At 56.5% G+C, this 24,604-nt stretch overlaps 1 protein-coding gene across 4 annotated transcripts in view; it reads right to left on the bottom strand.

Annotated features, from left to right (window-relative positions):
- CSNK1G2 (casein kinase 1 gamma 2) overlaps nucleotides 1-19,789 on the bottom strand; it is a 43,623-nt gene extending 23,834 nt beyond the window's left edge. For 2 of the 4 annotated variants that reach the window (XM_064497224.1, XM_064497227.1), the window contains exon 1: nucleotides 19,458-19,672. The gene's annotated coding sequence lies outside the window, so the exon portion shown is untranslated. Of the gene's footprint in view, nucleotides 1-19,457 lie in introns of all 4 variants that reach the window. The other 2 variants (XM_064497226.1, XM_064497225.1) reach the window with 2 other exon arrangements.
- Nucleotides 19,790-24,604: the final 4,815 nt, after the last annotated feature.

Here is a 24,604-nt window from a genome sequence, read left to right as displayed (position 1 = left end):
GGCTCTCCCTGGGGACCCCGGGCACGTAGCCCAGCTTCCCGGCCGCTCCGCCGGGCTAACAGCTCCTCTGCATCTGTCTTGTCCATTTGAGCTCCCTGGGGAAACGCTTGGCTCTTTCTCAGCTTCGGAGCGGCGCGGAGATCGCGGCAACTTTCTCCCTCCCCCTCCTCCAGGGAGAGGGAAAGAGCCCAGGCCGAAGAAACTCAGCAAACAGCAAAACCATCACGCGAAAGCCCGGCTCCGTACCTGCGCTGCTGCCGCCCCCGGGCAAGGGCATCGGCCCACCCGCGGCGAACGCCAAGCGCTCACGAAGTTGCTTCGCGGAGCCCGGCACTGAGCCCGCCCCGACGAGCGGCCCGCACCTTGACTCCCGCGGCCTGTCCTGCCGGCAGCTTCCCCGCAAGCTGCTTCATCCCTCCGCACGCAAACACCGAAAGCGGTGCGCGTCCGTGCAGCGCTACGGACTGAGTCATCGAGCACACGGCAGACGCAGTGCCATTGCCATGGGCACTGCGCCGGGCACCGCAGCTGGTCTCGCTTTCAGCCTCGCAATATTTACGATCATGCATTTTGCAAGAGGGAGTTTGTCCAAACCATGCTTTTTCCATCCAGGTCATTTCTTGAAAAGAAGAAAAAAAAAAAAAGAATAAACCCAAGGCTAATGTTTCTTCCAGGATTTCTTCTAGTCTTAAGGGGAAAAAAAACAAACGCGAACTGTGGAAGCAAAGCTTTTAATCCAACGTGATCCAAGCATCCTTGTTCCAAACTTCCCCTCCCTTCCTGGCTTCCCAGCTCTTTACCGAGAACATGGTGTGTCCGCGAGGGAGGACTCCACCCCGCACGCTTCTCACTCCGCTCGGCTGCTGGAGCGGTGGCAGCCGGGAGCTGTTGGCACCTCTGAGCTCAGCAGCCGACAGGCCGGGAGCGGGGACACCGGCACCTGCCCTCGTCCTCCCGGCACCGGTCCTTCCCGCGACGGAGCCGGCAGGGCGTTAACAGCACTGCTAGCGCCGGGATTTAAAAACACTAACCAAATACTCAGATACAAACCAGCACCTCCAGCTATAGTTAACGCAGAGCAAGCAAATAAACAAAAAAACCCAAGAGACTTTTAACGAATGTAAAGTCGCCGAAGAGAAATGCTTCAAGCCTCCGCGAGAAGCTGGAGGATTTGCCACACAGCTCTGCTGCCACCAGCGCAGATCTTCAGCCAACGCGACCTCCTGGGCCGCACGGCCACCAGCATTTCACCCCGACGCCCCTCCATGCACTTGGCCACGTCCCAAAAGCATCCAAACCATGAAAACACTGCAATTAACCCCCCCCAAAAGCTGCCATCCCCCCAAAAATCAAACCAAAAAAACCCCCACGGCACTCATTCCCCTGCCCCCAAATCAAACTGTGCCATGGAAAAGGTGGATTTTCTTTCTGCTCTGCAGTGTCTGGCTTCCTCTCCCATCCATTGGGTTTATTATGCCTTTTTTTTTCCGGCTAAATTAAGAGTTCTCTCGTTACCAGCTACTCACTTCCTCTGACGGTACTTGCACACAGTCCCCAGATCGTTTCTTAACCTGCAACAGCTCCAGCCCTAAAGCTCTCGCTTCGACTTACTTTCTCCCAGCCTTCCAGGTTCATGGCTTTTTAAACACACTACTATGAATTTGCAATGGCTTCTTTAGAAAAAGCTTTGGTGCCACCTCTTTACCTCCATAAGGATGAGCAAAGAAGTTTAAACAGCTCAACAGAAAACTTTCTCCATTTCATGCCTTCACAGTTCAGAGGTTTGAGAAACGCTCAGACGCACCAAGCTCTCCCAGCACAAAACCAATGACTCATGCATGATTTCACTGACATTTCCAAAACTGATTTACGGGGGTTACAGGTTAACATACTCAACCTCTTCATAAACAAAAGCGCAGCTTCTCCTCCGAGTCCAGCAGCAACAGCCCCATTAGCGGTGCAATTAGCATTGAGGTGCCACCACCCAAGAGCCTTGCAAGGAGCCGCACGTGGTGCCTCCTCCGCGGAGACCCCGCTGCGACTCGAACGCTGCAACCGCCTGCAAACAGCCTAGGAGAGAAAGCGAAACCCGTTACCTTACTGTCTAAACGAAATGAAACGAACACAACAGCAAAAATGGGAAAAAAAAGGCAAAATAGGTGCATTTTCCGTTTGAGATGGAGCCCAGAGCGGGGCAGAAGGCAGAGCTCAAGAGTCAACGGGTGCTTACACGAAGGTGCTAATTCCCTGCACTCTGGTGATTTTTTAAGGCAATTGCCTCCTTCCCGAGCCCGAAGGAGCAGCACAAACCGCGCGCCAAGCGGGCGTCTCGCGTCGGCAGAAGGGCACAGACCAGATGACCAACATCTCGGCCATCTCACACCACGGCTTTGGGTCGACTAGGAAAGTTTCCTGCCCAGGAGCGGATGGGCAGGCGGCAAGGACGCGCGTGTATACGTATGCAGCTGTACTGAAAGTCAGCCCTTTGGCAGCAGTTCAGCAGCAATTATTTTGCGCCCAGAAATATCTAATCAGGAAACAGGTCCACCTCGAACCAACAGAACTGGGACAGTTCTGGCTCGCATTTGCTTTCTTGCACAGGCAGAAATGGAAATCAATGAGCTTTGGACAGTCAAAATCCAGAACAACCCAGCTCCTTAATATCTTTTAGCACAAGCAAGCTTGCAGAGTCAACAGCTCTTCCAGGGCAATTCCTAAATCTCTCAGTAAAGGCAGCCACAAAGACAACTTGATGAAGCATCTCTCTCTCTTGCTGCCAGGTCCTGCCCAGCTCGCTCCCAGCCAAACGCAGAATTTCACTCTTTTCGTTGGACCCTCGTTCAAAGCAGTTACACCTGGATGGAAAATATTAAATGCGCTTTACCAAAGAGCTGGAAATACCACGATGGAAACTTCAGCGGCAGCACAGGAACCAAGCTAAAAGCTAAAAATACTTCTCTCAGAAAAAAATAAAATAAATAATGCTAGTAAATACACACACGCTAAAATAAGACCAGGTCTGAAAACTCTATCAAACACAGCACGAGCTGGACAAATACTTCAGAGAACCAAGTGCCTAAGAGAGTCTATTCATCTGCTTGGGCTCATCGGCAACAACCAGGTAGCTTTAAACCTCCAACTGTAGGATTCATAAAACCTACCAGAAAACACAAGGAAACTGCATTAGAAAGACTCGAATGAAAACAGCTTTTCGGTCGGCATCACAGACTCCGGGAGGGGAGCTGTTGTGCCTCGATTTATCCCTCTGTAACACACGATTGCACTCGAATAAGTTGCAGGCCAGCCAGCTCCCGTTTCTTGAACCTCCTGCATCCCACGAGCCACTAAAGCGTGGTCCCCGTGCCGGAGCCACCCTGCACAAGACCAGCAACGCCGAGCCATCGTGGGGTGCTGGGGATGCAAAACCTGTGGCTGCGGGAGGCAACTGGGTGGTTCGAGGTGCTGAGACCAACGTAGGTCCAAGCCGGGACTGCTCGCCGTCCCACCCAGCCCTGCCGTCGAGAGTCTGGGATGTTACTGACATCTTCTACCTGTTCGCTACTCCGGATTGCCCTCTCCGGTTGCCCCCGGGGATGCGGGGCCAGCACAGATTTTGGCATGCAGTTAGAAGATGATAATATCAGCAAGTGACTCAACCATAGCATGAGTCTGATGCCTTACTGCTCACACTAGCGTCACTTTGTTGACCCTGCTGCAGACAGATCAACTCTGAGAAGCTGCAACTCGCTTCGCCGTTACCGTAACAAGGACTCCGGAGATGACAGGTGGGTAACCAGAGCGGTAAACCTTGCGCTCAGCAACGGAAAAGCAGCCAGGCTCTTCTGCCCGGGCTGTAATTTCTGCAGAATCTATCACATCTTAACAGTTCAGCACAAAAAAAGCCAGTTAGGATGTCAAAGTGGTTTCGGTTTTACTAATCTAGAGTCACTAGTACTAGAAGAAAGGAAGTTCACGACACACAAAGCAGTGACTCCAACTGGGAGACCTTAAAAGGACAGTAGTCAGCTGGAGCCTGACTCCCGATTCCTCATCCATACCCACAGCCCATATGTTCCAGCGGTTTCTACGGGACATACGCCGTCATCCTGGCCAAGATGCTGATGATGTCTTTTAAGCCCCCACTTGGCATCACAAGAGCTGGATTCAATAAGGCATTTCACACACTGAGTCACTCGCTCGAACAAGCGGTCTCAGCCGTCAAGTTCCTCTGGATTTTGCAGCTCTGCCAGTGGGTTTTCTATTTACACCACACAATACGCTCACAATGCGGCGAGCTCCAGCTCGACACCAGATGCTAATTAAATCCACGCCGCTGCTAGAAAGGGGAGCCGCGAAGGAATCGCCGCCTTCCAGAAGGCCACAGAAGTTGGCCAGCAAAAACCTGCTTACCGGTCACGCGCCTGACGATCCTCCTGCTCTCCCCTCCGCACAACTCACCGAGCCTGACGTAAGAGCCGAACGTGCCTCTTCTCCAACCAGTCCTGTCCTGCCCAATTCCTGCACTGATTCCATTGTCACAAAAACACTCATCTTTAGAGAGCCCGCAAAGGTTTGTTTCGTTTCTATAGTTATGACTTGATGGTGCTATTAACTCCATCCCTGCCCAGACTATAAAAATACCAGGACTAACTTCGACAGTCAACATGGACCCAAAGAAGCTTCAGAGCAGAACAACTAAACCAGGTCCAGGAAAGGTCAAGCCCAAGGTGTTCACCTACTGCAAAACCTGAGGATTGGGTAACTGCTTGCAAAATAGGCTTTCTCAAGGATTGTCCCTGTCCCAAATCATGGAGTTGCATTTGTACAGTGGGCAATGAAGAGGCCCAAGCAGAGGTGCTGCTCAAACAGCTACTGAGCACAGACCTCCAAAAGACAACTCTAAAACCACGGCCCAAAACATCTTCAGGGTGGACATGGGAAAGCCCTATTTTGTAACCAAGGACAGGTTTTGCTTGCCTGCATTTCAACCTCTGCCACTGGACATGGATGCTTTTTAACCATTACTTCAGCTGGGCGGCAAAAAATACCTTTACGGCTGCCACCGCCCTTTCCATTGCCCAGGCAGGCGGTACGGAAAGCGAGGCTGAAAAGAAAGACAGATCCAGACGTGCTCCAAGCACCGGACTGCCAGGCAGCCGCCACCGTGGGATGCAGGCGGAAGGGTGCCCGGCTTGGGCGAGCTGAGCAGTGCCTGCGGACGCAGGACCGGAGCTGCACGAGCATGTCTCTACCAGGCATCGCCGTGCTCTCTCCGCTCTTCTCCTGGCAGCACGGGAGTTTCCAGGGCAGGTTTAGCTGGAGGTAGTGATGCTGGTTTGGGAGCAAGAGGCAGGCGGCAACAACACCGGGACCCAAGGCACCCGCAAAGCCTGTCTGTGAAAGGCATCCTACGCTTGGCTGAGATGAGGGTGTTGCAAAGGCAAACGCATAAACTCACTGCTACTGCAACCCACATCATCCTCCTGCTTACGACAGCATCTGTGCCGGGCCACAGTCAGGGACAACGCAGGAGAACATCTCATTCAGATGTCAAGTTTCCAGGTCAAGACAAGTTCCCCTTCCACCACCTTGCCGGGAAGGGATGTGCAAGAAGAGCTGCCTTCGGTTTCGCAGACACGCAGGACAGCACAAGCCTCTCTGCCTTCCTCCGCTGCAGCCGCAGCGACATGCTGCACCTCTGCTTTGCAGCAACGGCTGCAGTGAGGGAGGAGAGGCCGCCTGCCCGGCCTCACGCCGAGGCTGCCGAACCTGCCTGGGGAAAGGAAAAGGCCCGGTGACAAGCTGCCGCGGGGGGACTTTGTCAGCAAACCCGGAGGAACAGCAGGCTCGAAACCGGGCAGCAGCAGCACGGGACGAAACGGCAGTGAAAGAACGCGAAGAAATGCGTCCCCGCAGCACGAGGTCCCAGCACACCTATCCTCGAGCCGGTCCTTGGCGTGGGTGCACACCTGTATTTAAACACTAGTGTGAAGTCAGAGGGATAAAACAGTGAAACTTCAGGAGATCTCAGAATCCCCGTCAATGAAATCAGCTCTCCCCACCACGGCAAGGAGACGGGCTCGCGTCCGGCTCCCCCAGGCCCAGACCAGCTGCAGCCATGGGGCCGATCCATCGGCAAAGCCACCCTGCCCTCGTGCACGGGCTGCGGCATGACGCACTGCTGCGCCCAGCACCATCCCGCCTCGCTCCGCTCCGCTGAGGACCGCTACGGCCCACCAAGGAAGAACTACAGCCCAGGCTTGCTCCTGCTTAAGCAGCCACGGGCCCCCAAATTGAGCGAGCGAGCTGAGACCCGCTGCCATCTTCACCCTCGGTGAACAAACCACAGGGACAATCGTGGAAAACCCTCCTACCTCCGGGCAAGACAAGCAGCGGTCAGTCACGGACCTACACCCATCCAGCGCACAACGCAACAGCTACCTGGCTGCCGGTGGCACAGTTCCTTCTTCAATCCGTGTGGGCTGGGGAGGTCAAGGCCGGCGCTCAGCGAGTCACCCGAGGGACAGCCCTGATGTCCCGTCACCCCAGGTTGGGGATGGGTAACGGTGTGGCACCGTCGCGCTGCACGGCGGGCTGGCTGTGACAGCCACCTCCCACGGCCCCCGTGCAGGCGGAGCGCCCGGGCTCCCCGCAAAGCGCAGCACCGCTTTCCCACGGCACCGAACTGCGGAGGAGCCGCTCGGGCGCTGCCAGCCCCGGCTGCTCATCCGCCTCCCTCCTCAACCCGGAGTCACGGAGCTGGCGTCCGAGTCAGCATCTGAGGGGGATGCTGCCCGCGGGATGATCCGTGCCTCATCGCGGCAGGATGAGGCTCCGGAGGAAGGCCAGGCAGAGGGGTTGTGGCTCGCGTGAGTCACAGGGTCCAACCGCACGGTGGGGCGAGATCTCCCACCACTCGCCGTGGGAGAGCTCCTGACGGCTCCGCTGACGGAGCACAAACCACGGCTGCGTCCCACGGGCCCGGCAGCGCAGAACAGGAGAAGACGACACGGGAAGACACAGCCGTTCGAGCGCTGTCTCGCGCAGGGAGCGCTGTCAAGCGGCAGGAATTGTTCAAGAGCGAAGAACAAATGTTCCCCTTTTGAGGATGTCCTCAGAGATCCCGCAGCCTTCAATCCCACATGTGCTTCCTTCCGGCGTTGGGAGGGATCAGCTGTAGCGAGGTCGGAGGATTCAACATCTGTTCTCCAAAGGATGAGACATTTCCCAACCCCTTTCCTACAACAAAAGCAAATTCCTGGACGCGCGTGGCTCTCTTCCCTCCTTTTCCTCCAAGCTCGGGCTGGGTGACAGGCTCCAAACCATTCATCCAGCTGGAGGAGGTTTCCTCCCCTGCAGCTGGGATGCCAGAGCTAAAGGGACACACTCAGCACTTCTTTTCTCCCCACAGCATCCAGAGAGGCTCCCAGATAACCTCAGGAGCCCAGAGGCACAGGCGACTAGAAGCCTCTTTCTTGTTATCCCCGCTGTACAGCCAGGGCTGCCTGACCACAGTCCAGACCACCAGGGAGATGGGATGGCACCAAATCTGGATGCAGCTGTTTCAAAGTTTGTACCCGCCGTTCCTGAACACGTACAAATCGCCAGCTCCGCAGTGCCAGGCGGGACACCCCAGAAGAGCCTGCATCCACTACGCTAAGCCGCATCCAGACCATATGGCTCCAAGGGCTGCGCACATACCTCCTTCCCTCCCCGCAACCCGGGCAAGAATCCAAGCACCAGCATTAGGCATCTTATCTTCCTAATGTTCCTAGTTATAAGCTCCAAGGGGGTTTCTGGGCAGCTGATGCAAATGATAAATGCCCCTTGGCTCTTCTACTACTCTTTGCAGCGGGTGGCTCAAAGTGCATCACCAAGGAAGTGTCATTGCAGAAGAGGAAACTGAGGCACATCAAGGCAAAGAGAGCCAGCAGCAGAGGGAGAAGAGCCTGTGTCCCCCAGAAGCTGCTGTTTCCCTTGGTTCATCCACAAACGAGAGGGCCCTGAACACAGGTGATCTTCTCCAGGGCAGGGGTTACACGCTGGCTGGTGTGACACAGCCCCTTCCATCCTACGAGCGGGTCGGAGGCCTGACCGTGGCTGTCATCAGGCTGGTTTCAGATTTCTCTTCTTTGAGACACGTTTCCTGGAAGCAGGTGGAGCAGACACCCACAGGTAGAGTTCATCCAGCTCGCCCTCCCTCCTGCTCGCCAGCACCGCGTCGCGCAGGCATCGCGTCTTACCAGCCACCGCCTTTCTGTTGGAGCGCAGAGGCTGGCGGGCGCTCCTCTCCGGCTCCATCCGCTCTGCTTCGGGGGAAAAGGAGGGCATCTGAAAACTCGGGGGATCTGAAAACTCAGCAGTGTTTCCTAAGCAGAGAAAAGGCCTCGCTGGCTACGGGCCAGAGGGTTTGGGGTGGCCGTTCTCCTCTGCGAGGGGCAAGGCTGAGGACTTCAGTGCTGCAAAGGGACCAGCTCCTGCCAGCAGAGTCCACCTGGGCTGCTTCGACAAACCAGCCTCTTTTCCAATCACATTCCTCAAGGTTTCTCAAATAACAGGGCTCCCAGCCCCTCCGGAGGGGCCGAGGCAGGGGAGGAAGCAGCAGCGACGAAAGCCACGCGGTAACGTGGGAGCTAAGCCACAGCCTCAGCTTCGCCTCCAAGATCTGGGATAGTTTTCCACGTCCCAAGGGGCCAAGTTGAGCCTTCTGGGGCCTCCGGGGAAACGGTGCTTCAGGAAGGGCTTCCTAACTAGCTAGACACATCCCAGCCGCATTTTTCACCGAGGAAACAGATACACGAGGGCTCCGGCTCAGCGTACATCCAGGCCTCTCCATACCAACCGCCAAAGGCTTGTACACGGCAACAGCAAGATGCGTGTGACAGCAGGGATCCCCAGCTCCTCATCCCATCTGGAGACTGTCAGTCTGCAGAGATCCACTCGGCCTAATGTCACGCGTATCGCTACCAAACCCGTTCCTGTCAGCAGAATCTGGGTTGGCGTAAGCACTTTTAATAGTAAGATTTTTTTCTTAACCCATATCCTTTTGACAGAACCAGGTTAGGCAGCAGCTGCACCGGCAGAGCTGGGGTAGCCTTCTGCAAGCCGAGGCAGGGGAGAAAGGGGTGCCCGAGCCGAGCAGTCGCTTCAATCAACAAAACGTAGCCGATCGCAACTTTCCCAACTTCCCTAAGGCCACATGGAAGTGGGGACAAAGCCAGCGACCGAACCAGCTCCGCTCTGTCCCAGCCCAGTCCCTTCACTCCAGAGCAGGCCCTGCTCCCCGGAGAGTCCCGGTGGCAGGAGGCAGAGTGGGTGCCATTTCCACAGGCAACCAGATGGTTTCCGTTTCTGGGTTGCAGAGCTGCAGCTCCGCCAAACCGAGCCATCCCATATTCCAGCCAACACCATTTCTCCCCCTACTTTCTCCCTCAGGCTGCTCGAAGCCCCACATAGCTCCTCTCAAATTACTGCTAAACTCTAAGAGTCAGGAGGGAAAGAGGGGAGGGGAGGGGACAGCTTCCAGGGGGGCTTCACAGGGATCTCTCCCCATCGAGAGCTGTCAAACTCCTTGTCCCGAGATGCCACGTGGGAACAGGCTCACTGCCACCCTGGCTTAAGCGCTCTGCTCTCCACTCTAGCAGGGAAGAGTCCTCCAGCCGGGACGGTCTTCCAACTCCTCCCGAGGCAACCGAGGACCCACAGCCCAGAACATGGGGACGAAAGAGAAGCAAGGAGGCACCTTGCAATTAATCTCTATTACAAAGCAACGGGGCAGAGGGACACTCGGTGGCGTGACAATATCCATCAGCTCACACGCAAGTGTCAGCAGCATCTTCAGAGAAGCAACGAGTGATCCATGAGGCATTCGTCTTCCCTCCCCCTCCATTACGAGGCCGAGCAGCTCAACCCATTACACATTTTTCCTCGCAACGTCTCTCCAAGGTACAGAGGTGACCTGCTTATTTTACAGAGGGGAACTGAAGCAGTAAGAAACCGTGCGACGTGTCCGTAGTCTCGCAGAAGAAAGGGGCGTAGAGAAAGGTGTTTCCCAGCTAACTGGAGATTAACTGGGGCAAATCCCAAACACCTAGACAAACACCTCAACCTCCCGGCTTGCAGGGAAGGTCAACAGAACAGGGGAACCAGGCACCTACATCCCATTCCTGGTAACACCACAGATTATTCAGGGTCTTTTCACTCCTCCATCCTTCAATTTCTCAAGAGCTTAATTTATAAAAACAGAGGGGCCACCTACCATGCAGGAGCACGCAGGATACACCCCCCGCATGAGAAACCATTCTTATCTTGCTCTTATTAATATCTGGAACGTTATTAGCATGTACAAACTGTCCCTTCCCCCTCATTTTCTGGGCTCTCACTTCTCTGATCTTTGGCCTGGAGACCACAGCCAACACACATCCACCTCCTCCAGTAAACACTTCTAACCGAAACCCAAACTTTTGCTTTTTGGAGTCAGTTACTCATGTCACCTTTTCCCAGTCATCTTTTCCCAGTCTCCGCAGACAGGACTCAACTCCCCCGGCTTCCTTGTTCACTGCGCAGCCAGTTTGTGGGCCCAAACCCATCAATGCTCATTACGGAAACGGGCCAAGACTTCCCAGAGCCGTGCAGCACCTCCAGGTGCCCAGCTGGGGCCAGGACCGTGGGCCATTGCCCAGAGGGGCCGGCTAACCACAACCGGGAACAGGAGCCCCTCTAAGGCCTTTCAGATTGGGAATGCAACGGGGGGGCTTCCCGTTGGCTGCTCACACCGCCAGAGCCCCCCGGGTTGAGTGAACGCAGCTCAGTTATCATCACAGATGGTATCGGGTGCCTGCAGAGCATGCAGAAGGGGGCAGGGAAAAAAAAAACACCAAAAAACCCCAGTATGCCATCTTCCTATGCAGCCACCTGATCCCTGCTCTACTCCGGACTCCAGCACCCTGCCAATTTCTGAGCTGGACGCGGCTTTGACTCGCTCTGACAAAAGCCTTTGCTTTCCAAATGCCAAACCGGTCAATAAAAGCTGGAGCCACGCTCACAGCTGCTCCAGCTGCACTTGGCTCTCCATGTCGCAGCTCCAGGCAATGATTCAGGGCCGCCCGCGAGCACTTTGTTACACTGGAAGGAGGAAGTTCTCAACCTTTCAGAGCCGGGCTGAACTCTGCACACAGGAGCCTGGGCAAAACCCTCCCCTGGGGCTGGCTCACAAACAGCTGGGTGCCTTTGATTTCACTTCAAGAGAAAACATGTTTTCTTGTATCTAAGCAAAACGCAGCTAAAACAGTCAAGTATGGCGAAAAACATCCAACCAGGAGCACAGAGCATGAGAAGTCGGGGCAGGTCTAGCGCAGACATTCACCATGTAGCTAAGGAAGCCCAGACTGCCCATCCAGATCCAGACTTGCTAACTCACCTGGTCTGTAGGGAGCAGGTAACTGTCTTGCTTAAGGCCACCTAAGGAGTGAGGATTGAGCTGGGAGAAGAACGCAAGGTTCATCCTTCCTCACATACCACCACCAGCTCTTCCTCACCTTCGGAGGAGCCAGCATAACCTGACGGTCATTTTGATGAACATCACCGGCATCCTGGGCGCAGAGCTCCACACGGCTGCTCTCTGCCCTGAAACAGGGCGAGTTCAGCGCCGAGCAGCAGCAGCAGCGAGTGCCCTTACGGACCCGCGGGACGCTGTGCAACGGGCGCTACGGTACACTGCGAGGAGGAAGGTGAAGGCAGGAAAAGCCACAAGCACCTCATCGAGCGGGTCCAGAGAAGGGGAAATCCTGCCATTAACAGGCTCCACCGCAGAGGCTTTCGCAGCTAATGAACGCCAGCCACCAAAGACTACAGCGAAAGCAAAAGCAGCAGAGCATTTCTTTTCAGATAAGCTCCTTTCATCAGGAAGTTTACACACGCTTCAGCCTGGCCGCCCACATCAGCCCGTTTGGATGTTCCCCCGGTTGGAAAGCAACTCCAAACCTGTGCCTTTAAATCCCCCTTGGCAGCAGGAGCAGAGGACCGGGCCGAGCGAGCAGACACACCCTGCGCCGCGCCGCCCGCTACAGCCGCCGGAGCACACAAACATTTCCTTCCAGCTGCTCCTGCGCTGCAGCTCGGCACAGAGCTGCCTCAATACCTGCCACAGCAGAGGGGGAAGGCAGGCTCTTTACTCAGCCCTGTAAATACAGCGGCTTCCTATTTGTTTCCCCCTAATCCCCCCCTTGTCCACAACAGTGGAAGCTCTTCTCTCAAACTTCTTCCTCCAGTCAAATATTTGAGTCTAGCAGGCAGTCCTCCTCATGCGAGCAAGTTAAATATTGGCCCTAAAACAACAGCAAGTGCCTTTAAATGATTCTGGCTTGAGAAGCACTGCTCTGGACTTTGATTGCTGGCTCTAAATAAAAACAGGAGCAAAGCGCTGTGTGTTACACACTCTTCCCCAGGAGACACCAGAGTGCAGCTCCCCCCGTGCCCCCCGCCAGGACCCCGACGGCGGTGGGAACCGTCCCTTGCTGGTGCTCCGTCACAGCCCAGGCGCCTGCTGTCACCACGCCGAGCCCAAGACCGAGTCGCGTTTCCAGGTCCACACGTGTCCTGCTCAGAGAAGACTCGCTGGGAACCGTGGGTGCAAAACCCAGACCGCAGCCAGGATGTTTGCAGGCCATGCGCGTTAACCTCTCCTCCGCTGGTCGCACTGCCTCTGTTCTCAAAGGCGCCCAAGCCGATCTCCCCGGTGCATCAAACGCTCCGGGCTGTCCCTGCTACGCAGGTAGCCCAGCCAGCTCCGTCAGGGAAGTATCCCAACAAGGTGGAGGCCCACGGAGTCAGAGAGAGGTCAGCACAAGAAAGGGAGAGGGGAGGGCGAGGAAGCAGCTTGCGGTGAAGTCAGGACACCCGGAGCACGTTTGACACACAGGCGCCGGGCTGCTGCGGGTGTTTTCCACGCTGAACAGGGGAGGAGCGCTTCCGTCATGCCTCCGTTGAGCTGCTCCCAAGTGGCCGGTGCCTCTGCAGAGAGCCGGCCTCGCCTCAGCCCCGAGCAGCTCTGCAGTGCCCAGCCACGCCGGAGCCGAGCCCGCGGCAGCCGAGGCTCTGCTACATCACCATGCTGCTCACGCACCTCCTGAAGGCAGGCGGGCGTCTGCACTCCGCAAGCCAAGGCAAAGCGCGTGCCAGGACCACCTGAAGCCAGAGCACGGTCAGCTGGAGGGGGGCTGCCCGCCGTTCCTCAGCGGCAACGCCACAACAGCTTCACCCGCAGAGATTCAGCCGGAGGAAGTTACCGCAACACAGCGCAAGCGTGCCTGAAAAGCACGCTGCGTAATATCACAAGTTCGCAGCACTTATTCCATATCCAGCTAAACCTGGTGTGGTGCAAGCGTTCGCTGAGCCTCCCTTTTACTTTCCTGAACTTGGTGCCTGCAGATCTGGTAAGCCCTAGGAGCAGTCCTTCTTTGCTCCCACACTCCAAGCAGCTGGCCTAGGAGGGAGAACACGGGCCTGAACAACGGAGAGCTGCTTCCTAGCAACATCCCTTGCTATCGCTCGGAGACACGTACATCCAGCTAACCGAGCTCCAGCTTCGGGTTCAGCCTGCAGGGCATCTCTAGCAGCTGGCAGCACAGATTAGCCATGATGGTCCCTGCGTGCTGGAATCCTCTTCTCATTCTGCCTTCCCTGCACCGAGACACCTGCCGCAGCGCTTCAGGCTGAGGAATCGGTTTAAAGCTCTGACGATCTCTTCTCAGGATCCCCTCATCAGCTACACACCACTACGAAAACAGCAGGGATTTATCCCTCAAAACGCTTCCTATTCTTTCCCCAGCCACAAAAGCCCACAAGCAAGTTTGTGTGTGAATCCCCGTGGCTGAAGCCAGAGACTAGTCTGTACCTGTCAGCATCAACACCCCCAATGTCTTGTCCCATGTCATGCTGACCCCAAACCCATCACTGGGAGAGGCAACTGCTGCTCCAAAGAATTGCTGCTAGAAAGCGTGAGCAGTCTCTTCCAACATGCATAACGTATCTCCGTTTCTAACACGTGTTCTCATGAGTTTCCTTAACATTCTCCGTGCTAGGCAGTACAAAAGCTAGACTTCAAATAAAACCTGCAACACCCTTGGGATAAGAGAAATCAATGTAGTCGTGAGTGCGGGTATTCCAGGAGAGCCTTAGTCTGTCCCTGGCCAACGCACGTAACGTGGAAGATACTGGAAAGTCCTGCTCTCACCTTGCATCAAATTGGAGAAATTAGGCAGAGAGAGTACAAACTTCATCACTTCAAAAAGCCCACGCCAACAAAGGAAGACAAAAAGGGTTTCTTGCTGTCTCAAAACCAAAAAGCAGCGAGATTTTCTACCTGAAAACATACCCATCAATGACAGAGTCTGTGAGAACGGAGCTGCTGAGCAGCAGAAACATCACACCTCTGTTTTAGTTTCAAATTGGATTTCTACTGACCTTTCAGAGCCCATTCAGCCCCTAACATCCTGCCCAACACTCCTATGCAGTGGTCACTCTTAGTGTGACTTTCCAGCGTCCAGATTAGGAAACGAACCCGCTCGAGACCGGCCACACTCACCCGGTATCCATGAAACCCCACCAGCTTCTTCCCGGGCACACGTCTGCCCAGCCACAGACTAGCAGGGCTGCAAAGCTCTTCCAGAGGAAAGCTTCGAGAAACCTAAGTTCAAGACCAATATTAACCCGTGGTAATTAACTTAAGAATATCCTTCTCAGGCTGACAAAACCCAAACATCACCTGCCAAACATCTAACTTACCATTTGGAAAGCAAATGCAGGGCCTCCTTCATTAAAAAACATTACATCACATTAAATAACAAAGGGTTACAGGACACTCTTTGGTTGGTGGACACATAAAAACGAATGATTAAAAAGATATTAATGCATCTCTCCTTCCAGCTTCTCAGTGTCTCAAACACCCTGGGAGTCCAACAAGGGCTTTATTTCCAAGACCTGGCTGCAACAGTGTCTTGGCTCATCCCAGCTACTGCCTTTGTATTCAACCTACTACTACTGCCGTTCCACAAAACGCCAAACAAAACAGCACTTTCCAGCTCTTTTTCAAAGCGCTGTCCCCACCACGCCGAGGCAGGCAGTGAAATGCAGCCTCCAACATCCGACACTGGAGAGGAAGCCGAGGAGCCTGCAGCGCTGGGAGTCCCTTCCCAGGCCCGAGGCAGAGCAATTCCGCACCTGGAATAGGATCCCAGGCTTCCCTCGAGTCACCATCTTAGTGCAAGTCTCTTCAGCAGATCATGGGAGGACTCAATTTTACTGTCTTAGGTGAACTAGCCTCAAGACATCAAGACATTCATTTCCTAGAAGTGAGAGTGTTTATGCTGCAAGTACATTTTAAGCGACACTGGTCTGATTACAGGGGAGAAGGCAGATGCCAGCAGGATATCGTTTGGAAAATGAGAACTGTCACTAACCTTCCAGTAGAAGAATACAGACTTTACGGGCACTGGAAATATCTTCCTGGACACGTAGCAAACTTTTGTCCATGACCTTTTCAGAACTAAGAAAGCCATTTAAAGCCTTTCAAGAGCTAATCGTGTTCCTCTGCCCCAGGAACATGCTCTCCTGACCGTGGGCCATTAAAGAAATCAGGGACATCTCGCTCCATGCAGCGTTCTAAAATGTCCTGCAAGGTTTTACCTATAAGTTTCAGCTTACCTGAAGAACCATTTCCTAAATCACAAAGCATGGGATCACCTCAAAACTTAAGTGCACCAATTTGCTGCAAAATTGCCATTGCGGCAGATGAAACACACATTTTCTGTTGTTTTCCATACATTACGAGCATTTACACCCAGTACTCACTGTACCTGTTTTTCCTCCCCATCGCAACAGCGTTGCTGCAACCAGGCAGACTCCTGAAGCAGAGGTGGAGAACACAATCCCGAACACCTCAGGCTCCAGACAAGCCTCGAAAGAGCAGGCCCACGTTTCACACCAGCTGCCAAAGAGCCATCCAGCAGCTGATACTGCAGTAAAGACAGGGCACGGGATGTGCTGGAACAACTCGGCTAGGTGCATGCTCTGCATTACACTTTTTGTTTTCTTTCTAAGCCAGTTATGAGGAATCAGGAAAATACATCAATGCAACATGGAAGAGGCGGCATCCAACAGAAAGCGCAGCTCAGGGTTGCAGCATGAGCAAGGATTTAAGAGAACTGGCCAAGAGACGGAGGACAACCAGAGCGAACCTGGGAGCCAGAACGAGCCCAAGCAGTCTGTGCTCAGCTGCCCCAGCAGAAAGTCACCTTTATACTTTCCTCACAACTGAGTCCTGCTTCTTCTCCACAGCTACGGACTTACCGGAGATACTGACTGCCAGTAGGAAGAATAAACATCCACTCTAATAAAAACCCAAACTATTTATAAACATGCAGCTTTTCTAACGGGAAGGGAACTTTTTCGCCGGCAGAGTTCCAGAGTCACAATGCGATTTGTCCCCCCTTCCTCCCTGCCAGCTCCTACGGTCCAGCAGGACCGAACGAGCACAGGCAGCTCCACATCGGGGCCAGCAGAAAGAGGCTCTGTTCCACGGCCCCTCGCTGCCAGGCCAAGCCGTGTCTGCCTAGACGAAGCCCAGTTACAGGACTGAGGGCAGAGCTGTTCCCACATGCTCTGAGCAGAAAGCCACTCTAAGTGCATGAAGGAAGTTCCTAGGTTAGGAACAGAGTCTTTGCCCTCTCGGCAATGTTATGAGGCAAGGTGACAAGCCACAAGAGTAGTGCAAGGCAGAACAGGTTTCTGCGCACAGATCTGAAACCCCACGTTAGCCAGCCCCGCTTGTGAGGCACCGTTCAGCGAGAAGAATAGAGGCCCTGCCACAGCCACGAGGTTTGCACCGCTGGCGTTTAAACTCACCAGGAAGGGGCCAAAGCACAACTTGCCCCTCACCAGAGGCTTCCTTACGATCTCAAATAAGCCTTTTGGGGTCTGTGCTGCAGTTCCCCTACCTGAAAAATGAAGATAAACACTTGCCCACCCTGACAGTCCCACGCTGGGACCGGTCCTTTTAGCAGCTCTGAGAGACCCTCAGACTCCGAGGGCTACACGCACACGTAGATGGGCCGGTCAAAGCAAAGGACGGCAGCTCGGAGCGCAGCCCATCACAGCATCGCTCAGCCACAGGAGCTAGGAAAGCCACCGCTTGTGTCACGGGGCAAAGAGAAGGCCACAGAACACAATCAGGCCCACGTCCAGTAAACATGTTTATTGGCAGTTGCTCCAGCACATCGTCTCTTCCAGCCTAGTGGGGCTGGAGGGTGGGGGGAAAATACCGATTGCCCATAAGCACAACCCTCGTGTCATTCGCATTGATCCGCTGAGTCACTCTCATAATAACACTTTTGACAGCACCGGGGCTGCACAGGAGCCGGGAAAGGGAATACAAAACAGGAGGCAATGCAGAGTCTCTCTGCTGCACTCCAACACCAGCGGAGGGAAGCGCTCGCAGGGCAGAACTCAGAAACCTGCTGAACTACAAGTGCCAACTTCCTCCTCTCCGCTCGCTCTTCTGAAGAGTGCTGCAACAAGAAAACCAAACACAAACCACACTGCAGGGGCAGCAGTACAGAGCTCCATTCAGTGCTCCAGCAGAAACTGCTGGACAGAAAAACATTCTCCCCTGCAAGCCACTACCAACTGTACCCCAGTCGTTTTGATGCAAGTGCAAACTGGAGAGGCAGCTGTTCCTGCAAAGAAAACTACAGAACCGATTTATAAGGCATTACAGATCTGCAAAGCAACTACAAGGAGATCAAATCCCAACGCAGTCTGACATGGGAAGGCAGCAGCTCCTACGAGCTAATGAGAAGACCAGCAAGCCACCTCTGGTGATGGAGCTGGCGAGGAACTCGGGGCTCCCCAAACGTGCACACCACCACCGACTCGAGAGAAGCCGCCACCAGCTTGGCAGCAGATTTGCTTTTGATCATCTCTCGTCCGCACCGCAGGACTACAACCCATTCAGGGGACCGACAGGCGCCGAGCAGTGAAACACTGGTCAACATTGATTTTACCTGAAATGCACCGAATTCAAACAAAACCAAAAAAAAAATCTTTGGCAAGTTACTCACAGCAGTCAAGCTCACCCCGCCACAGGGAAGGCCTCTCCACACTATCCCCATGGAGGCCTCCTGCCCTAATTTACAGCAATTCTTCCTCAGACACATTGGCAAACACCAAACCTTCTCTCCAATCTGTTATATAAGGCCCAATTTTTAAACCTCTGCGCTGGCTGTGGGCAGACGGGGGCACGCCGTGTGTGGTGTGCCGACAGGACAGTCCAGCTGGCAGAGGTACTCACACACTCCTCCGAGCTCCCTTCCAGATATCCAACCACTTGTTGTACAAGAGGAAAACAAACGGATTAGTTCACGAGGCAACTTCCAAACGCGCTGGCGCAAGCCATCCACACACCAGCAAGCAGCACGATTGCAGCAAGGTCCCAGTTACCTTCAACTTGTTTAGGACACACTAATTTCATGACAACTCGAAACAGGTTTAAAAAACTTCATTTTTAACTTCGGAAACGTATAACATGGCGGGTCCCCAAGCCACACAGAGTGCAAAAGCGGTTCCTCAAAAGAAAAGGCTCTTTTCCTAACACCCCCGTAACTTCGACTCATTTGCCTGCCGGGTCCAAGAGCCCCAACTCGATCCACCGCCGCCAGCCACCAAACGGGAGCCACAGGCCTCCGCCGGCTGCGCTCGCTGCTCGCCCGGCCGGCGCGAGGGAGCTGCTCCTTGTGCGCAAACCTCTCCTTTCGGCTGCCTGAGGAACAGTTAAAGTCAACTCCTTTCTGGTGGGGGCAGATGGAGGGCGGGGGGGGGGGGGGTTATTTTTCCAGTTTCTCACATTCATCCTCACCAGCTTTGCTAAGGGAAAAAAGAGCTATTTTAAATCCCAGAATTCAGCACAACCCCTTTCCCCAAATAAACACTTCCCAAGCCCGCTGGAGAGAGGAAAGCCACATACAAAGGAGCCAACATCCTGCGAGGCTCCGGCTGCGCCGGCCAGGCCGGCGCGGGGCGCGACCGGGGGGGCCAGGGCCGGGGAGGGGGGCGATCCCGGGGCCTCCCCTCCCCCCGGGCTGCAAAACGGGCAGCGCCGAGAGGAAACGCAGCGAGGCGGCGCCGGGCCTCAGCCCCCCGCCGCCCCCCCCGGACCCCTCCCGGGCCCCTCAGCCCCCACCCCGGGCCCGCCCGGGCCCCCTCCGCCCCGGCCCGGCCCCCTCCGCCCCCCGGGCCCGGCCCCGAGCGGCCCCCCGGTGCCCTCAGCGCCCCGGCCCCCGCCGCCCCCCCCCCCCCCCCGCAGCCGCCGCCGCCCGGCCCGGCCCCCCCACGCCGGCACTGCCCGGTCCCGGCCGGGGCCAGCGGCAGCAACAGGGCAGCCCCGGCGCCGCGGCGGCCGTTACCTCCGCAGGCGCTCAGCGGCGGGCCGCGCTGCCGCTGCCCCGCGGCCTCCCCATGGCGGCGCCCCCCGGGCCGGGTCGCTCTAAGCCGCCGCTCGCCTCCCCTCACCACTCCACGGGCAGCGGCCAGCCAGCGACACCTCTACGCCGCCGGCGTAGGCTCCGCGCGCACCCATGCGCCCCCCGCCACGCCGCCGGCGCAAGCGCCCTTCCTGAATACCAACTCCGAAGCTTAGAGGCCCGGCGGAGCTGAGCGCAAGCGCAGCCGAAGGGAGGGTGGTGGCGCAACGTCGTTGGCGTAAAGGGCGTTCGAGAATAGGCGGCTTGAGGCGAGCGAAGGGCCGGGGCGGGCGGGGGAGGCGGGAGCCCGGCTTTGCGGCAGCGAGTGCTGCTTTACGGCAGCAGCGCGCTTGGCGGCTACCGGCGGGGGTGTTCCCTTAACTCCTTGTTGCCCGGCGGCGCCGGACAGCGCCGGGCCCGGCGCGGGCCGCCGGGGGGGACACCGCCCCCTGCAGGGGACAGGCCGCTCCATAGGGGACAGCTCCCTTATAGGGGAAGGCCAATCCATAGGGGACAGCTCCCCTATAGGTCCGGCCCCCCTTAGGGCACAGCTCCCCTATAGGGGACAGGCTGCTCCTTAGGGGACAGCTGCCCTATAGGTCCAGCCCCCCTTAGGGCACAGCTCCCCTATAGGGGACAGGCTGCTCCTTAGGGGACAGCTGCCCTATAGGTCCAGCCCCCTTTAGGGCAGAGCTCCCCTATAGGGGACAGGCTGCTCCTTAGGGGACAGCTGCCCTATAGGTCCAGCCCCCTTTAGGGCAGAGCTCCCCTATAGGGGACAGGCTGCTCCTTAGGGGACAGCTGCCCTATAGGTCCAGCCCCCTTTAGGGCAGAGCTCCCCTATAGGGGACAGGCTGCTCCTTAGGGGACAGCTGCCCTATAGGTCCAGCCCCCTTTAGGGCACAGCTCCCATATAGGGGACAGGCCCCACTGTAGGGTAGAGCTTGCCAGTAGTTTGACTCCCATATAGGGGATAGCTCCACAATAGGACACAGTCCCCTATAGGGGACAGCCCCCCACCACAAGGTGCAGGCCCCCACCACAAGGTATAGCTCACCTATAGGTACATCCCACCCAAGGGACAGGCCCCTCTATGGGGTACAGGTCCCACTGTGGGATACAGCTCCCCTATAGAGGACAGGTCCCACAGGGATGCAGCCCCCTATAGGGGACAGGTCCCACTATGGGGCACAGTCCCGGCGTAGGACGCAGTCCCCAGGATGGGGTACAGCCCCGCTATAGGGCACAGGTCCCAGCGCGGGGCAGAACCCCCTGCGTGACGGCGGCTACGCGTGTGAGGGGCAGAGCCGCCGCGGCAGCGTCACGCGGGGTTTTCCTGAGGCGACGCCGTCCCCAAACGCCCGGGGGCAACAGGCCGGGCGGAGGGAGCAGAGGAGCGAGAGCTGAGCGCGTTGGCGCACGCACGGCCTGAAACGCTGAATCCAAGTCCTCGGGCAGGACCGAGGAGCCACCGATGCGTTAAAGCCCGGCTGTGCCCCTCGGCCGCGGAAGCATGGCCAGGCTTCGCTGCAGCCCGCTGCCAGGGAAAGGGCGATGAAACCCTCCTGGGGGCAGCTGCCCCGGGAGGCAACGTCCGAAGTCGGGGTCCCCCCGGGACGGGCAGCACCTCATGGGGTGGCCGGCTGCTCCCCAGGGACCTCGGGGCTTTGGGCAACACGGCTGCGTTTCTCCAGGGAGAACCCGACACGACCCTTCGAAAATAGACAAAGCGTGGCCTCACGGTTGCTTCTAATTTGCTGTTTTGTTGCGCTCCAATTTTTTTGTGGGGCTCCGATCCAGAGGATAAGCTCTGCCGGGGTGAGTGGTGCTTCTCAATAGCCAACTGTGTGAAAGAACCCCAAAACGGAGCTGGTGAGAAACCCTCATCCAAGGAATCGTTCTGCTCTGACCGGCAGCCGGAGAAAACGTCTCCGCTGGGCACTTTGAGAGGCAAAAAGAGTTTGCAAGCGGGATTAGTGCCATCCCTCCAAAATTCCCGCAGGGAGCTGGAGCCGTTCAGGGCTGTTGGGCTCAGGTCAACCGGGAAATATATTTAACTAATGATCCTAATGCAAATGGGGAAACAGAGGCAACTGGACAGAGGGAAACACACTCCCTGGCCTGGAAAGTTTTAGGAGCCCCAGAGCCAGGGAACGGAGACATGAGGCTGCAGGCAGCCGCCACTGTCCTTCCCCGCCTGACGCAAACCCCAGCTCCGAAGAACAGCCGGCAACAGGGGATCGAACGTGGGGTGAAAGATCCAGGGGAGGGAAAGGGACCTGCTGACGGGCTTCCCTTGGGCAGAGCCCGGAGCTGGATGGGAACAGCCAAGCCCCTGGTGGGACTCCAGGATCCCACCTATGAGCACGGATCGGGGCCGCATCAGTCCCCGGCTGTAATATCTGGTGTTTAGATGGCAACGTTTAAGGGAGGCAGATCTCCTCTGTAACCCCAAAACCCTGAGAGGCCACGACAGCTCCAGCTCTGGCTGAAGTCACCTATTTCCCACGGGAGTTGCGAGTCGCGGGATGTTTGGGCAGCAAACGGGCACCTTTCTGCTGCCGGCCGCCCTCCCACTCCCTCCAAGCCTCGGAGCAGCTCCCTCCGTGTTTGCCGAGCGTTTGCCAAAGCCGATGGCGGGTGGAAACCCCCCTCCAAGCTCCCAACTGCTCCTCTGCCCTGTTAGCCGGGAGCAGGCACGGCCAGCTGGATGCAGGTGAAGACGGATCAAGCTCCGGGTAGATCTCCGTTATCCCTTAACGACTGATGTTGTGTTAAATACACTGAGGGCGGGAATTTCACAAGCGCTTAAGCCTTTTCGGAGCAGCCTGCCGTGGACTCGCAGCAGCCGCTTGCACCGACGGCGTCTTCGAAAGCTCCCTAAAGCCCCGCTCAGCCGGCTGCCGAGGGCAACGCGCCCCTGCCGGCAAGTGGAGCAGGCTCGGCAGGCCGGCACGGTCCCGCTTCCAGCGGGTAATGCCTATAAATAACCACGGACCCAGCACCCCGGAGCAGAAGCTGTTCGCGCTCCCGTCGCTCCCCTTGCGACACAAGGGGATTTTCACGGGCTGGAGGTTCGGGCTGGTGGGGACGTGCTGAGACTGGAGGCCGGATGAGCCTTCGAGCCCCGGTGTCATCTTGCAAATCCTTTCTCTTTCTCCGTCTTGGATTTACTGTAATTTGGGACCTATTTTCCCTGGAGGAAAATAAACCAGAATAGTTTCCCCGAGTGTTTGGTTGCGTTAAGCGTTCGCCTCTCTGAGCGCTGATGGTTTAATCGCCGCCATTGGAAACGGCTTGGCTGCGGCCGATTCCTCCGCTCTGAAACGAAGGGACCGCGACGCAGCAGCCCTGCTCGGCCTCCCTCTTCCCAGCGCGAGGCTCCAACGTGCCGCGCTGGACGTCCGTGAGCCTTGCGTTGGGATGAGCACCATGGAAACGACGATAATATTCAAATAAATAATTCAGCCATAAAAAGTCTCTCCTTGCGCTCACTCGGTACAGGAGGTCGCAGCTGGGAGAACCACTTTCTTCGATCCATGGTGCAAGAACCATCCCTGTTCGAGCCTTTCAAATAGTATGGGATATTAAGAGCTTTTTAGATTTTTTTTTACTCTCATCTTGATGGCATAGGTCAGATTCACCCAGAAATATTTGCAGCCAGTGGCCAAGGGAGCTTGCGCGAGCTCAGGGAGGAACCAGGTCTTCACCTGCCCCCATCGCGCCAAACATCCACTTCATCTTTTCCGAGCAGTTGAATCAATTCTTCCTCAGTTCTAGGGAACTTGAGATTTCTCCCTCAAAACTTGCTTTGGCTGATGAACAATCCCAGGCAGCATTTATGTAAACTATTTTTTCCCCCATAGGCGTTTCTAAAAGAAACTGTTAAGATTTAGAAGGACTGGGAGAATAAAGCAAGCTCCTCTGTAAGCCACACGCTGATTTTGCCATCCCAGGGCAGTGCTTTTTGACGGCTGCACATGCCCGTTGCATTACACGGGGGCGCTTTATTTCCCCTCCCATCTTACGCGGATGCAGAAGAGCCGTTATCTGCATCCCATCTTGGAGCTGGGGATAAAGTTGTTCCCGAAATACACGGCTGGGCAGCAGGAGAGCCAGGAGCAGAGCCAAGGTCCTGAGCCCTGGCTGGGGGCTGGACCTGGGGTGGCTGGAACCCCATCCCAAGGGAGCAGGGGGACGCGGGGGCCCGCAGGCGAGCGGCTCCTTCGCTCCGGCCCCTCTGGTCCAAGGCTGCTGCCTCCAAGCTGAACTCGGGCTGAGAGCGTTGCCCGCACAGGCAGAGCCTGTCCCTGACCTCCCTGCGCACACGGGCCAGGGGACAGAGTCCAGCCGCCGGACCGAAGTCTGGGGCTCGGGCAAGTCCGCTTCCCCGTGCTCATGGGGTAAGAGCGGCATTTCAGCACCCAAAAGCCCTCCTCCCCCTTTCTATAGCCCCACCGCCCCACCTGATCCCGGCTCCTTTCCCCCACCCGGGACAAGGTGCGAGTCCGCTGCAGTGATTTACAGCTCCGCTTCCTTGGGGGCCAGTGGCTCTCCCTGGACACGGTGGGAAGACGTTGCCGTCCGTCCCGCAGGAGCGCGCAGCCCGGCTGGTACCCGGCCCAGCAAGCGCAGGGGCCAGGCCCCATCACCGTGCGCGTGCGGCGGCTGCAAAGCTCGCGCATGGCCAAGGCGACACAGGGATGCCAGTGCACTCTGGCACTAGGAGGGCATTCCTCCATCGTTTATCACCGTGATTATACGGTCGAGAACAAGCCCGTCTCGGACAGAAGGCACCACTGCCGGCAGGGCTCAAGCCCATGGCAGAGCCCGTCTTGCAGCCGCTCAGGCCCTGGCCGAGAGGTCCGGCCCGTTTTGATATTGCAGACCTGCTGCAGCGAGGAGAGGAAAAAAAAAGAGAAGAAAAGAGGCGACTTCAAGCACACACATTGTTCAGACATTCGGCTTGAGAATCTACCCCACCCTCCGGTGCGGGAGACGGGGAAAGCAAACAGGTTTGATTTTATTGAGCTCGACTCTCCAGCGTGCCGTAACTCCACGGTGAATACACAGTGTGCCGAGCGCAGGCT

Source organism: Dromaius novaehollandiae, chromosome 25, assembly GCF_036370855.1.
Source record: "Dromaius novaehollandiae isolate bDroNov1 chromosome 25, bDroNov1.hap1, whole genome shotgun sequence".
In the NCBI taxonomy this organism is placed as follows: domain Eukaryota; kingdom Metazoa; phylum Chordata; class Aves; order Casuariiformes; family Dromaiidae; genus Dromaius; species Dromaius novaehollandiae.
The sequence above is the reverse complement of the archived record's forward strand: the minus strand, read 5'-3'. Positions and strand labels throughout refer to the sequence as shown.